Here is a 14757-nt window from a genome sequence, read left to right as displayed (position 1 = left end):
GTATATAAGGGCTGCAAGTAACCATTAATTAAATAATAAGAGTGTAACCAAAATTAAAAGTGGATCATTGTAGTGAAACCTTCATCTTCAACCATCGACATGGACCTCATGTCAGTGATGATCATTTAAGGATGCTTTCAGTCAAGATGGCTACTGTGGTGTCCATGATGTATTTCCATTATGATGGCTGTCATTGTATGTTGTTGTTTTCTGGCATGAGAAAGACGGTATAGTTTGTATTTTAGCATAATTTTGTCATAATGGTGGTTGGTGATGGGTAAAACTAGGTGTGCAGGCAGACAATCCAGGACTCAGGAGATGAATAAAATAATTTATTAATAATAACAAAACAACAACTAACGGGGCAGCAAACTTACATAATATGTGGGAAACGCAGAGGACCAAGGTGACAGGAAGCAGTGCCAGGACGAAGGACTAACACAGAGACACAGACTTATATACAGTGTCAAACGAGACAAAACACCTGTGAGGACACACAGCTGAACCACATCAGGGAAAATGACAAACCAGGAAGCCAGGGAGTGCAATAACAGACACACAATACTAGATGGAAGCATACACTAGGAAAACACAAGCCCTATAGAAAAACAGAAACTGAGAAGAAGGACATAAGACAAAAAACACAACACAAGACGGGGCTAAACCCATGAAACAGACCAATCCCTACAAATTTACAGCTACTCAAGAAATGTCTTGTACAGTACAGTGTTAGGTTAAGGCAAGTAAGTAGCCCGAAGAGCAATTTAACATACACACAACCCCCCCCCACACACACACACACACACACACACACATAAAATACTAATTACACACAATTGCGTAGATGAAATAAATTACTTTAATTCCTGTTTAAATGCAATTCATCCTGCCATACATTGCAGTATCTTCAGACATTGCCAGCAAATTAAAACTTGAAGCTTAATCATTAAATTATTACCATCTTTGTGTTAGATTTATTTATAAATCTCATTTAAACACTGCTTGTACAAATTAAATTAAATAAAAAGTAACAGACCGTTTCTTTTTTTTTTTTTCTGAAACGTTTCCCCTCCCATCAGGAAGGCTTCATCAGTCAAGGAAACACAACAAAAAACTGATTCTTCCGCCAAACAGCTTACTCCAAAATGGAACAAACCAGTTATGTTAGTGCTAAGACGGTGTCTTTGGCATGCCCCCTCCTCTGGAGCCGGCCCTCTTCCTCGTCGACAGTCATGTCAAACTGGTTCAAAACCAAAAATGTCCATGCGTAATAATCCAGGTATACAGTCCAACAAACCCATACAATCCAAAAAAAACTTTTTTGGTTTTGAACCAGTTTGACATGACTGTCGATGCGTATGAGTGCCAGCTCCAGAGGAGAGGGCATGCCAAAGACACCAACTTAGCATCAACATAGCTGGTTTGTTCCACTTTGGAGTAAGCTGTTTGGAGTAAGAATCAATTTTGTGTTGTGTGCTTCCTTCACTGATAAAGCCTTCTGGATGGAAGGTGAAACATTTTAGCACAAAAAAAAAAAGAGAAAGAAACAGTGAGATGACCCAAGATTTTTAATTCAGGTCATCTGAACAGTTTCTTATTTTTTTGTGCTGAAACGTTTCGTTTTTGGTCCGGAAGGCTTCATCAGTCAAGGAAACAAACAACAAATCTGATTCTTCCTGCAACAGTTTACTCCAAAGTGGATCAAACCAGTTCTGCTTGTGATAAGATGGTCTCTTTGGTACACCCCCTCCTCCATTGCCAGCCCTCTTCCTTGTTGACAGCCTTGTCAAACTGGTTGAAAACAACAAAGTCCATGCTCAATAATCCAGGTATAGAATCCAACAATTTTCAGTCAGGTCATCTAGACAGTTTTTTATTTTTTTGTGCTGAAACGTTTCGCCTTTGGTCTGGAAGGCTTCATCAGTCAAGGAAACGCACAACAAAACTGATTCTTCCCCCAACAGCTTACTCCAAAGTGGAACAAACCAGTTCTGTTTATGATAAGATGGTCACTTTGATATGCCCCTCCTCCATTGCCAGCCCTCTTCCTTGTTGACAGTCTTGTCAAACTGGTTGAAAACAACAAAGTCCATGCTCAATAATTCAGGTATACAATCCAACATTTTTCAGTCAGGTCATCTGGACAGTTTCATGGACTTTGAGCATGAACTTTGTTGTTTTCAACCAGTTTGACAAGCCTATCAACAAGGAAGAGGGGTTGTTCTCATGTAAATGGGGCCTTATAATAGGTATATCACTTTGACTTGGTCATTTTAAAAGTAGCTGCATGATGAAAAATGTGGGCACCTCTGCAGTAAATATTAGAAACGTGTAAATGCAAGCACTACAAGCGCAACATCTGTGTCACTGATAAACCGTTTGTTCATGACTGCATAAACTAATTCCATATGAAAATGTCATCTTTTCTCACACATCATTATAACATCCTTTAAACACAGACATTATGTGGCCATGTGTAACTGTTATATATCATATCTTACCAGAAAAAAAACAACCTAAAGAAAAGTCGCCCTCTTCACCAAGGTAAGACACCGATCCATCAATCTGTCACAGTACATTTTCTTTTATGTCTGTATGTCTGTCTTTTTACAAATGCTTAGCTGTAACTTTCAGTCTAAAATTATGTATAATTATAAATATGTCGTATGTATGTAGGGTTGTGTTGGCTTACGCGACTCTGCAATATTGCGTGGACATCGGGGGAAGTTCCCCTGGATTGGCAGACCGGGGTAGTGGTCCCCCTATTCAAAAAGGGGGACCGTAGAGTGTGTTCCAACTACAGGGGAATCACGCTCTTAAGACTCCCTGGTAAGGTCTATTCGGGGGTTCTGGAGAGGAGGGTCCGTCGGATAGTCGAACCTCGGATTCAGGAGGAACAGTGCGGTTTTCGTCCTGGCCATGGAACACTGGACCAGCTCTACACTCTCAGCAGGGTCCTGGAGGGTGCGTGGGAGTTTGCCCAACCAGTCTACATGTGCTTTGTGGACTTGGAGAAGGCATTCCACCGCGTCCCTCGGGGGGCCCTGTGGGGGGCACTCTGGGGGGCACTCTGGGAGTATGGGGTACCGGACCCTTTGATAAGGGCTGTTAGGTCCCTGTATGACCGGTGTCAGAGCCTGGTCCGCATCGCCGGCAGTAAGTCGGGCTTGTTCCCGGTGAGAGTTGGACTCTGCCAAGGTTGCCCTTTGTCACAGATTCTGTTCATAACTTTTATGGACAGAATTTCTAGGCGCAGCCAAGGTGTTGAGGGGATCCGTTTTGGTGGCCTTAGGATTGCGTCTCTGCTTTTTGCAGATGATGTGGTCTTATTGGCTTCATCAGATCGTGATCTACAGCTTTCGCTGGAGCGGTTCGCAGCCGAATGCGATGCGGCCGGGATGAAGATCAGTTCCTCCAAACCCGAGGCCATGGTCTTGAGCCGGAAAAGGGTAGAGTGCCCTCTCCGGGTCAGGGAGGAAGTCCTACCCCAAGTGGAGGAGTTCAAGTATCTTGGGGTCTTGTTCACGAATGAGGGAAAAATGGAGCGTGAGATCGATAGGCGGATAGGTGCAGTGTCTGCAGTGAAGCGGGCGCTGTACAGGTCTGTCGTGGTGAAGAGAGAGCTGAGTCAAAAGGCGAAGCTCTCAATTTACCGATCAATCTATGTTCCCACCCTCATCTATGGTCACGAGCTTTGGGTTGTGACCGAAAGAATGAGATCTCGGATACAAGCGGCCGAAATGAGTTTTCTCCGCAGGGTGTCTGGGCTCTCCCTTAGAGACAGGGGGAGAAGCTCGATCATCCGGGAGGGACTCAGAGTAGAGCCGCTGCTTCTCCACGTCGAGAGGAGCCAGTTGAGGTGGCTTGGGCATCTGTTTAGGATGCCTTCTGGACGCCTCCCTGGTGAGGTGTTCCAGACACGTCCCACCGGAAGGAGGCCCAGAGGAAGACCCAGGACACGCTGGAGGGACTATGTTTCTCGGCTGGCCTGGGAACGCCTCGGGATTCCCCCGGAAGAGATGGCCCAAGTGGCTGGGGAGAGGGAAGTCTGGGCCTCCCTACTTAGGCTGTTACCCCCGCGACCCGACCCCGGATAAGCGGAAGAAAATGGATGGATGGATGGATGGATATAAATATGTCTGTCTATAATTGTCCATTTATAAATATAGCTATCAATAGCATGTCAATCAATTCCCTTTAACAATGTATGTACAAACATAACTAAGTTTATTTATAACCATGTCTGTGTTCCCTACAGAGGGGCAAAATAGAATTTTTTTTTTCTCGTGGATCTGTAATTATGAGTTTTGAGTAGGCTGCTTCAAAATTTTAAAGTAATAATCTGCAAAAAAAGTGAGTACAAATTTAAACATGTTAATTAAAATTAACAAAGAAAAAATGTGAACTCTAACAGCTGCAGTGAGTAGATCTACTTAGCAGTCAGCAGGTGTACACTGCCTGGCCAAAAAAAAGTTGCCATCAAAAAAAAGGGCACACACTAATATTTTGTTGGGCCACCTTTAGCTTTGATTGCGACATGCAGTCACTGTGGCATTGTTTCGATAAGCTTCTGCAATGTCACAAGATCTATTTCCATCTAGTGTTGCATTAATTTTTCACCAAGATCTTTCATTGATGACTAGGGAATAGGCATGATGGGTGCATCACTTCACCTGCCTCTCTTCTTACCCTGATGTGCCCATCACTCTGAAACAGGGTAAATCTGGACTCATCAGACCACATGACATTGTTCCACTGCTCCAGAGTCCAATCTTTATGCTCCCTAGCAAACTGAAGCCTTTTTTTTTTCTGGTTAGTCTCACTGATTAGTGGTTTTCTTAAGGCTACACAACTGTTCAGTCCGAATCCCTTGAGTTCCCTTCACATTGTGTGTGTGGAGATTCTCTTACTTTCACTATTAGACATAGCCCTGAGTGCTACTGTTGTTTTTCTTCGATTTGATTTCAACAAACGTTTAAGTGATCGCTGAACATGATCATTCAGGATTTTTTTTCTGGCCAAATTTCTTCTTCGAAGACGATGGGCCCCCACTATCCTTCCAGTTTTTAATAATGCGTTGGACAGTTCTATGTCATATAGGCTTCGCCCTTTAAGGCTGTCGCTGATGGGTTTATCCCGTTATGCGCAAGCATCACACTGAAAAAATTAGTCCACGCCCACCTGCTGTGTGGGCCCCACCCGATCCGTATAAATTACATTAAGAGCGGGTAATCTGCTCCCATTTTTCTTCAGCAAGCTAATATAAAAAACAACTGACCTTTCAACGAGATGTCCAGCTCCAGCACCATCCGCTTGTGTCCCTCCTGCAAGACCGGTTACTTGCTCAGGTTCGACCGGCACGACACCTGCGAGAGATACCTGGGTCCCCGCCACGTCGCCCGCGCTTCCTCCTGCCGCCTCTGTGACGAGCTTCCACCGGAGGAAAGGCAGAGGAGAGCAGCCTTGTTTAAGGCTACCATCGAGGACTGCCTGTCCGTGGCGGGAGACTGCTCGCTGGACGACGCCATGGATTTCTTCGACGCCGGCTCTCGGAGTGAATCGGATGATTCCTCTGGGATCGGTGACGTTAGCAGCAGCCCCGATGCTCGTTCCCTCCCGGGGAGCGCAGTGCTGGAAAGAGGGAGGCCGAGCGGATGCTCGACTCCCCCGGGGTTTCCCGCCTCAACGGCCACACCGCTCCCTGCCGTCGGCGCACTCCTCTCGGAGCTGCCCGCCATTATCCGAGAAGCTGCTAACGTAAAGGGGCTCTCCGTCCCCCCCCCCCCCCCCCCCCCCCGCTCAGATCGGAAGTTCTTGCAGGAAGGTTTGGCTCCACGCCGGCTCGCCGTCTTGATCCCATCTGGCCTCGTTTTCCAGCGGTGACATCGTACTGGAACGAGGCCGCAGCCGGTCCTGGTAGGTTAAGGGCGCCCGTCTCCACTTACGCTCCCATCACCAGAGTGGAGGGGTTCACCGAATGAGGCTATCCCTCGGTACCCCCCCTTGAGCCAAGCCTCGTGGAAGCCTTCGGAGCGAAGCTGTCCAGGTTGGAGCAGCGTCCCGTCCCTCCGGGGAAACACAACCAGGCGGTGACCGCGCTCTCCAATCGAGCCCACCAGTGTGCTTTTCAGGCGGCCGCAGCTAGCAACAACGTGGCGCTGCTAGCATTTAGCATGTCGAAGAGACTGGAGGCTGCAGACCTGCCTGAGGAGACAAAGAGCTCCCTCTGTAAGTCGGCAGATGCCATCCTCAACATGTGCGCCGCTTCCACGGTTTGCCTGTCGAGGATTGCAGCGTGGATGACGGTAATCCAACGATCCACCTGGCTTCGTCACTCTCCCTCGCTGCCGGAAAAGCTGCACAAGGACTTGATGGAGGGCCCCATCACGTCGGACGCGCTGTTCGGAAGCAGCTTAAAAACCATGCTGGCGAATTCGAAGCAGTCGGAGGAGATGTCGGAAGCTGTGCGCCATCTCATCAAGCCGCGCGGCTCATCCCGTCCCCCGGCCCGCTGGAGAGATCGTCGCGAGCAGAGGCAGAAACATTGGCGCTCCACGGCCGCAGCAGCTTCGTCTCGCTCAGCTCTACCACCAGCCCCGCCCGTCAGAGACCACCCCCCCTCTTTCCGGCAACCTACACTTCAGCGTTTCCCCAGAGATCGCCTGCAGACAGCGCTCGGGGCAAACAAATCGCAGGGCTCACGGGGGAGAAGATTTAAAAAATGACGGTCTGCGGAGGATGTGTGTATAAATGACACAGAAGTTGAAATAAATGATTTTTCAATGACCAAAGTGCCTGTTTTTAGCCAGTCTGTAAGCTCGGATGAGCTCACAGCCGCTGCACACACATCCTCCACACATAAAGAGCCGGTGTCCTTAAATAAAGGTTTTTTAAACCCACCGCCGCTCCAACACATGACGAGACGCTCACTCGACACTACGGTAAGCGAAATAACTCGTTATCAATCAGACCCGCACGATCACCACCCAAGCGGTGTTAAACACGCACCCGAGCGAGGCAAGCAGCCTCCATCCAAACGGCGCTGTGTTGATGATGCACGCACAGCTGCCCGGCGCTTACCGGCTCACATCGGTATAAATGTGGGACCGCAGGCCGGGTCCGGTGGAGGTCCCCACTCTCAGCGAAAACAACACACGCCTCATCTGAGCAAACGCGAGCGGCCGTCATCCACCGCGTCTCAGCGATCGGCAGCTCACGGCGGCATAAGCGTGAGACAGCTGAACGAACCCGGCGACGAGCCCCGCCCCCAGCGAGAGCGGCGCGCGTCCCTCCAGAGAAAACGTGCTCTCCCGTAAGGCTCGCAACCTTCACTCCGACAGCACGGCGTTGATGAAGTCACGCCCTCCGCCTTTCAACGTTCGCACAGCGACATTAAACGTGCAGCCTCACGACGTCATCAGCTGGCACACGCTTCGCCTCGGCACACACCGCCCCACCCAGACATGAAGGTTGGTCCGCGATCCAGACGCAGTGCACGGGCACGTGCAGAACAGCCCTTTCGAGGAAGCCTCGCCTTGGGTCACGCGGAAAACATTTCCGCGACGCATGACGGCGGTCGAGGCGGCGGATTGGATGACATCCGTTCAAAACACGGCGCATCACTTAAACGCACGTCCACTCCACGAACGTTACGCAGAGTGGCTAAAAACCTGCTCGCCGGACAGATGGATGGACAGAGTGTTATGCAAGGGTTACACGCTGCAATTTGCAACCCGACCCCCTCCGTTCGGAGGAGTTATGGAGACGGTCCTGTCATCACCAGACCAAATCTCAGCCTTAAATGCAGAAGTTCAGGAGCTTCTGATAAAAGGCGTAATCTCCAGAGTTCCCAACGGAGAGGAAAACACAGGGTTTTACTCACGCTACTTCCTGGTCCCCAAAAGGACCGGAGGGATGAGACCGATTCTGGATCTGTCAGCTTTCAACAAAGCGATCATGGACAGACCGTTTCACATGTTGACAACCAGACAGCTGTTGGACAACATCCAGAGAAACGACTAGTTTGTTTCCATCGATCTAAAAAATGCTCATTTTCAAATACCGATCATCCCAAAACACAGGAAATTTCTGCGTTTCGCCTTTCAGGGGATGACGTATCAGTACAACAGGCTGCCTTTCGGGTATTCCCTTGCACCTCGTACGTTCTCAAAGTGTGTGGAGACAGCCCTGCATCCACTGCACAGAGCAGGGATGAGAGTTTTGTTTTACCTGGACGACCTGCTGCTCCTGTCACACTCCAGAAAGGAGGCGCTGATGCAGGCTCAGGTGTTGGCATCACACCTGTTAAATCTGGGCTTCGCCATAAATTGGAAGAAAAGCTCGATTTTCCCGGCCCAGACAATTGTTTATCTGGGAGTGGAATTAAATTCAATTACCATGAAGGCTCGCTTATCACAAACGAGAATCGACACTTTAAAAAGTCAACTCCGCCACGTAAGACCTGGCAAAGTGATAACAGCTGTCTCCGTCATGAAGCTGTTGGGAATGATGTCATCAGCTCACACAGTGGTTCCGCTGGGTTTGTTACACATGAGACGCCTCCAGAGGTGGTTTGCGCGTCTGCGTGTGGATCCAGTAAAACACAAAAGACGGATGATCACTGTCCCTTCCTCTGTGAGAGCAGACCTCTGACACTGGGGAAACATCCTGGTTCTGTCAGAGGGAGTTCCCGTCAGCAGTCCCACGTCACACGTGTCAGTCTTCACGGACGCGTCGCTGTCAGGTTGGGGGGGGACATGCCTATCTCAAGCAGTAGGGGCGCTGTGGCCCCACCACACATCAGCCCACATCAATGTTTTGGAGTGTCGCACAGTGCTGAATGTGATTCAACACTTTGTTCCCGTGCTACAGAATCAACACGTGTTGATTCACACAGACAACATGGTGACTGCTGCGTACATAAACCGCCAGGGGGGTGTGCGTTCAGCCCAGATGTTACACATTGCGCGAAAGCTACTGTGTTGGGCTCACCAAAACCTGCTCTCCATCAGAGCAGTTTACATACCCGGTGTTCTGAACAGAGGAGCAGATGTGATGTCCACGGGACGCGGACTGGACCCTCCATCCAGACCTGATGTTTCAGACGTTGCAGAAGTTTGGCAAAGCAGCTGTGGACCTGTTTGCGACACGAGAGAACGCTCAGTGTCAATTATGGTTTTCCCTGAGCCCGCGAGACGATCCACCGCTGGGGGTGGATGCATTTGCTCACAGCCCATGGCCCAAAACGCTCCTGTATGCGTTTCCCCCACTTCCTCTGATTTTACGGTTCCTGAACCGAGTTCAGGAGGAGGGATTGACAGCTCTCCTGGTAGCTCCCGAGCGCGTGAACGCACCATGGTTCCCAGTCCTGCAACGTCTGTTGTCGGGTCGTCCGTGGAAACTGCCGTGGAGGGAGGATGCTCTCCTTCAAGCAGGAGGAGCGATCAGGAGTTACCCAGAAATAGGTCAGCACCTGTGGGTCTGGCCGCTGAGCGGTCCCGCTTAGAGAGGATGGGTCTCCCTCAGGACTCAGTGCGCACAATTCAAAATTCACGTGCTGCATCTACCACAGTTCTGTACACATCAAAGTGGACGGCTTTTCAGCGCTGGTGTACAGAGAAAGGTTTAGAGGCCACCTCATGCCCATTAGGTGGCGTGTTGTCTTTTCTACAACAGCTGATGGACAGGAAGTTGGCATTCAGCACGATTAAAACGTACGCTGCAGCCATCTCTTCCTGCCACGAAGGGTTCGGAGACAGAACAGCTTTTAATCACCCGCTGATGAAGCGGTTTCTAAAAGGTGTACAAAGACGTAGGCCTGTTTCACGCCCACTTGTTCCACAGTGGGATTTAACGCTAGTCCTGCGAGCTCTGATCAAAGCCCCATTTGAGCCTTTGGATCAGGTTTCACTTAAATTCTTGTCTCTTAAAACAGCCCTGCTGCTGGCTTTAACATCCGCTAAGAGGGTGAGTGATTTATCTGCCCTCTCTGCCGCTCCGTCATGTCTCAGAATCCAGGCTGACGGTAGTTCAGCTGATTTAAGACCAAGCCCAGCTTTTATGCCTAAAAACATCACGAGCTCTTTTAAATCAAGAGAGATATTGTTGGAGGGATTTTTCCCTCCCCCCCACAGATCAGAAGAAGAAGCATCTTTTCATCTTCTCTGTCCGGTGCGGGCGTTGACGTGTTACATAGCGCGCACAGCTGCAATGCGTCAAACTCAACAATTGTTTGTGCATTATAGAGATGCATCTGCAAGTCGCCCGTTATCCCCCCAGCGCTTGTCACACTGGCTGTGTGAGACCATTTCTGAAGCCTACAGAGCATCAGATCTAGAGCCTCCTGTCAACCTCAAAGCACACTCGACCAGGGGTATCGCATCTTCGACTGCCTTGCATAATGGTATGTCAATGCAGGACATTTGCACTGCGGCTGCATGGTCAACACCCTGCTCATTTATTCGCTTTTACCTACGTGATGTGACGGCTCGTTCCATGACACTTTCTGTCCTTAGTGCTCTAACAGAATGAATATTGTTGTTTTTCATGGAACTCTGTTTTAGCTCACTTCTGTCTGCATGCATTACAGTGTGAGATGTTGTTATCAGTCACAAGTTGTGTCTGTGATTTTGGTTCTATTGTCACTAATCAGTTCCTGACTATTGTTACCAATCAGTTCATTTGATCAATAATCAGTTCATTGATATTAATCTGTTTATACTGTTCAGCCATGAACCAGTTGGTTCATGCCCCCCCCCCCCCTCTTTTCAACATCTTCTCCCCGTTGAAAGTTTTCTGGGGCGTTCATGCTTTGTCAGAACGCATAGTTACACAACATGCGTCTGTGCATGGCACATAATTACGCGATACGTAGTTATGCACATGGGGAGCTGAGTGACAAGACGTTTTTTGGGCAAGCTTCCGCTTCTTACTGTGTTCGAATGGACCCAGTGAGGCGAGGACCACATCCGCTTCGCCCTTAACCCATCAGCGACAGCCTTAAAGGGCGAAGCCTATATGACATAGAACGTTGGTTACGTACTGTAACCCCAGATTCTATGAATATAGGCGTAGCCCTTTAAGCGTCGGGCCTCACTGGCTCCTGAATAGCTGAAGAAAAATAAGCTATTTGGGAGCAGATTACCCGCTCTTAATGTAATTTATACGGATCGGGTGGGGCCCACACAGCAGGTGGGCGTGGACTCATTTTTTCGGTATGATGCTTGCGCATAACGGGATAAACCCATCAGCGACAGCCTTAAAGAGCTACGCCTATATTCATAGAATCTGGGGTTACAGTACGTAACCAACGTTCTTAACCCAATTTGAGTCGTTTCTGCAATCTCCTTAGAATCTAAGGTTGTTTTCACACCTGATAGTCCAGTAGACTTGGTTCGGTTGGGGACCAATATTCATGACATTTTGTTTACTTTTGAGCTGGTGCGTTTGCATTCACACTGCACGGTGAAGTCAGCCAGCCTGTTGAACCAACCTATCCCCCCACTCGCCTGTAGGGGCGCCGCACCAAGAACTACTGAAAAAAACAACACAAAAACCACTGAAGACACTTCTTCTTCTTTTGGAAATATAAACAAAAATGGACTGGCATCAAGTTTTAGCAGTTTTAGGAGTTTAGGACAGCTCCATATAAGGTAAGAGAAATGCATGGTTGTTTGCCCTGCGCTGTACTCCACTTCTTGCTTGTGGAGCGGAATCTGTTTACATTCACACTGTACTCGAGCTGCGCTGGAGTTCTCTTCTACCGGACCGAGACCTAGGTTTTAGCCTGGGCCAGAGTTCGCCTTTTTGTTCTGTGACAGAGTTCGATGGCATGTTCACACCTCCCCAAACGAACCGGACTTTCTAGGAAAACGAGCTAGAGTTTGATTAAAGCGGACTAAACAGGGCTGATGTGAATGCACCCTAAGGCTTAGATATTTTCTCTGCTTGATGCATGCCAATGATTTGACCCTTCTCACACAGACTGACATCTTGTACTCTGATCTGATCATAAACAGAGAACATCATTGACTCCTAAACTCATGTCTTAAAATGTCAGAGAATCAAAAATGACAGACTACCTGATCTAAATAAAACAAACATGCTGCATTCACATCTTCTAGCAGACTTACTAAAAGTACCATACTTTCTTATTGGGCCTTGGCAAGGGGTGCAGGTCATAGGTTTCTAGCTTGGTCAGGATTTTCTTCAGGTCTGCTGCCCTTGTTTTTAGTTCCTCGGGGCTTTTTAATGGGGCTTGGTACCCATATTCAGATTGTTGGGATGATGGCTGATCTGCCTGTCCTGGCTCCTCCTTGCCATGGCATCTTTGTTGGGTCTTTTTAATTTTTAGCTGTGATAGCAGATTTCTCTCCTGCATGTTAGAACACTGGGTCTGAGGTTGTTTCTTAGCACACGCACACACGCATGCACGCACGCATGCACGCACGCACGCACGCACGCACGCATGCACGCACGCACGCACGCAAGCACACACGCACATCTTCCATTCTGAAATATGTATTTTTAATTCATCAATGTAATTTAGCAACATGGCCAGAAGCTTTCTTTCAGCATTAAATGTTTATTCAACAGGCCCAAAACTGTTGTGACCACCACCCAAAAAGACTCCAGCCAAAGTTCCAGATCCATCCCATCGTTCTCTAACACTGCCTCTGGTCCAGGGTCCAGGTACGTGTTAGCCCACTGGTCTCGTCTGCTGTGCAGTTTGCTTTGAGTGCAGCACTCTCCTTGCTGTTCACAACCTTTGCCAATAAATATTTAGATACTTTAGTCTGTTAGGGGTTTCATTTAACCATTTGATTTATTTTAAACAAAATTATCTGACACATCCATCCAGATGTTCGTCCATCTGTCCATCCATCCATCCATCCATCCATCCATCCATCCATCCATCCATCCATTCATCCATCCATCCAAGAGGGACTTGGTAGTGGTAGCTGGGGCGATACATCACTATTGTGACAACGAAGAAACATCTAATATCTTCATAGTCTCGAACTCGGGATTGGACAGCTGCCTTTTCTTTGACATGGGCTGTTCTCTTAGCTTTGCAGTTGATGTTGTTCTGGCAGGTGATAAAAGCTTGCAGCATGATTTCAATGAGTTCTTGTATTTCTACGCCATTCTTATCAAACCAGTCTTGATGTTTACAAGTTTTGTAACCAAGTGTGGAAGAGGGGTCCTCGTATCGTTAAATTTTGATTAGTAATTTTATTCTGAAAGGGGCACCACTTGCTTTCCGGTTCTTAAGCAAGAACATTTTTAAATCAGCCTCAAGTTTACATGTTCTAGTGAGTTCTTTTCGTGTTAAATTCAAATCAGAATCAGAATCAGAATAAACTTTATTGGCATTGCACCAAGATACAACGCAAATATGTACGTACAGTCGTCCGAAGATGGGCGGAGTGCACAAAGCTGTGGCTATAAATAGTTAGCGTGGCCTTCTTATTCTTATTCAGAATAATATTTTGCTTAGATAAGAAAAGGAAAGAAAACATGAGGAGAGACGGTATAAAAAAGATCTCTCACACCGTGTCCTAGACAGGGCACAATTTGAGGCATCAAAAAAACCTACCACAGCAAAGCAACATAAACAGACGTTATACATTTACATATAGGCGGTGAAAACATTGAATTTTTAAGGGAAAGTCGTAGCATAGTCCAGAGCCCCCCCTCAGCCATTGTCCAGATAAGAGGTGACGTTCATCTTCAGCTCAGTTGAGGTTCTGTTACATGTCCACGGCCTTGGGGAAGGGAGGGGTGAGGAAACAGTCAAAGCATCTTTGTTGTTTTCAAAACAGTCCAGCAAGAGTTGAGAAAAGTCCGGCATCAAGGCCACAGTTTGGGTCAGGCAGAACTCCTCGTGAATTGTTGTTTCTGCCTTTAAAGTCTTGCTGTACATATTCTCTGATGGAAACTCCAAAACAGCCGAATTGATCCTTTACTCCAAAACTCGAGCTCACAGCTTCTCCAGATCATTCCCACCATTCATGAGTGCTGCCAGGGAGATCACAGTCCTGATAACAGCTGCTCCAATTCCCTGTCACAGCTTCACATTCAGTCCAAGCACTGTCAAGCTTCAACACCTCACCACGAATTTGTAGACAACCAGATTTCACCAACTCAAACAGTAGAATCTAGTCGTCATCATGAATCCAATTTGTCAAATTGATCAAATGTCATATATAATAAAAACGCTTAGAGTCAAAGTACAATTTTGTGAAGTTTATTATCGATTTTGGTAAATATAAGTGATCAAAATGATAAGTACAGCTGAAGAATGAATAATGGTTTTAACTTGACAACACAAGAAGAGGTTATTGAATTATCTTCTAAACTTTAATATGGTGAATTATGAAGAATGGACAACTTTTTATCTTGATCACCAGAAACCAGCAGAGAGAATGAGCAGCTTTTTCTACCGATTTGAAGTTCTAGGGTTACCAGGGACTCTCTTGAGATAAGTTAAGCGTCGAAGGTGGATATCCCTCGCACTGGACATCAGCTGAAATTTGGAGTCGAGTTAACTGGCTCCCGAGAGGTCAGTTGAGGCGCTTCAGGAGGGCTGCGTTTTCTCCTTCTGGCGACAAGGAACCTTTTGGTGTTTCCTTGAAATTCAATTCAATTGTTTATTTATATAGTTCCAAATCACATCAAAGTTGTCTCAGGGCACTTTACAGAAACATTCACATACATAAAAGCCAATTAGTAAAGTTCTCTATCTAAGGAATCCAG

Source organism: Nematolebias whitei, chromosome 14 (genome assembly GCF_014905685.2).
Source record: "Nematolebias whitei isolate Nwh7 chromosome 14, NemWhi1, whole genome shotgun sequence".
NCBI classification, from domain to species: domain Eukaryota; kingdom Metazoa; phylum Chordata; class Actinopteri; order Cyprinodontiformes; family Rivulidae; genus Nematolebias; species Nematolebias whitei.
This window is presented reverse-complemented; position numbering follows the sequence as displayed.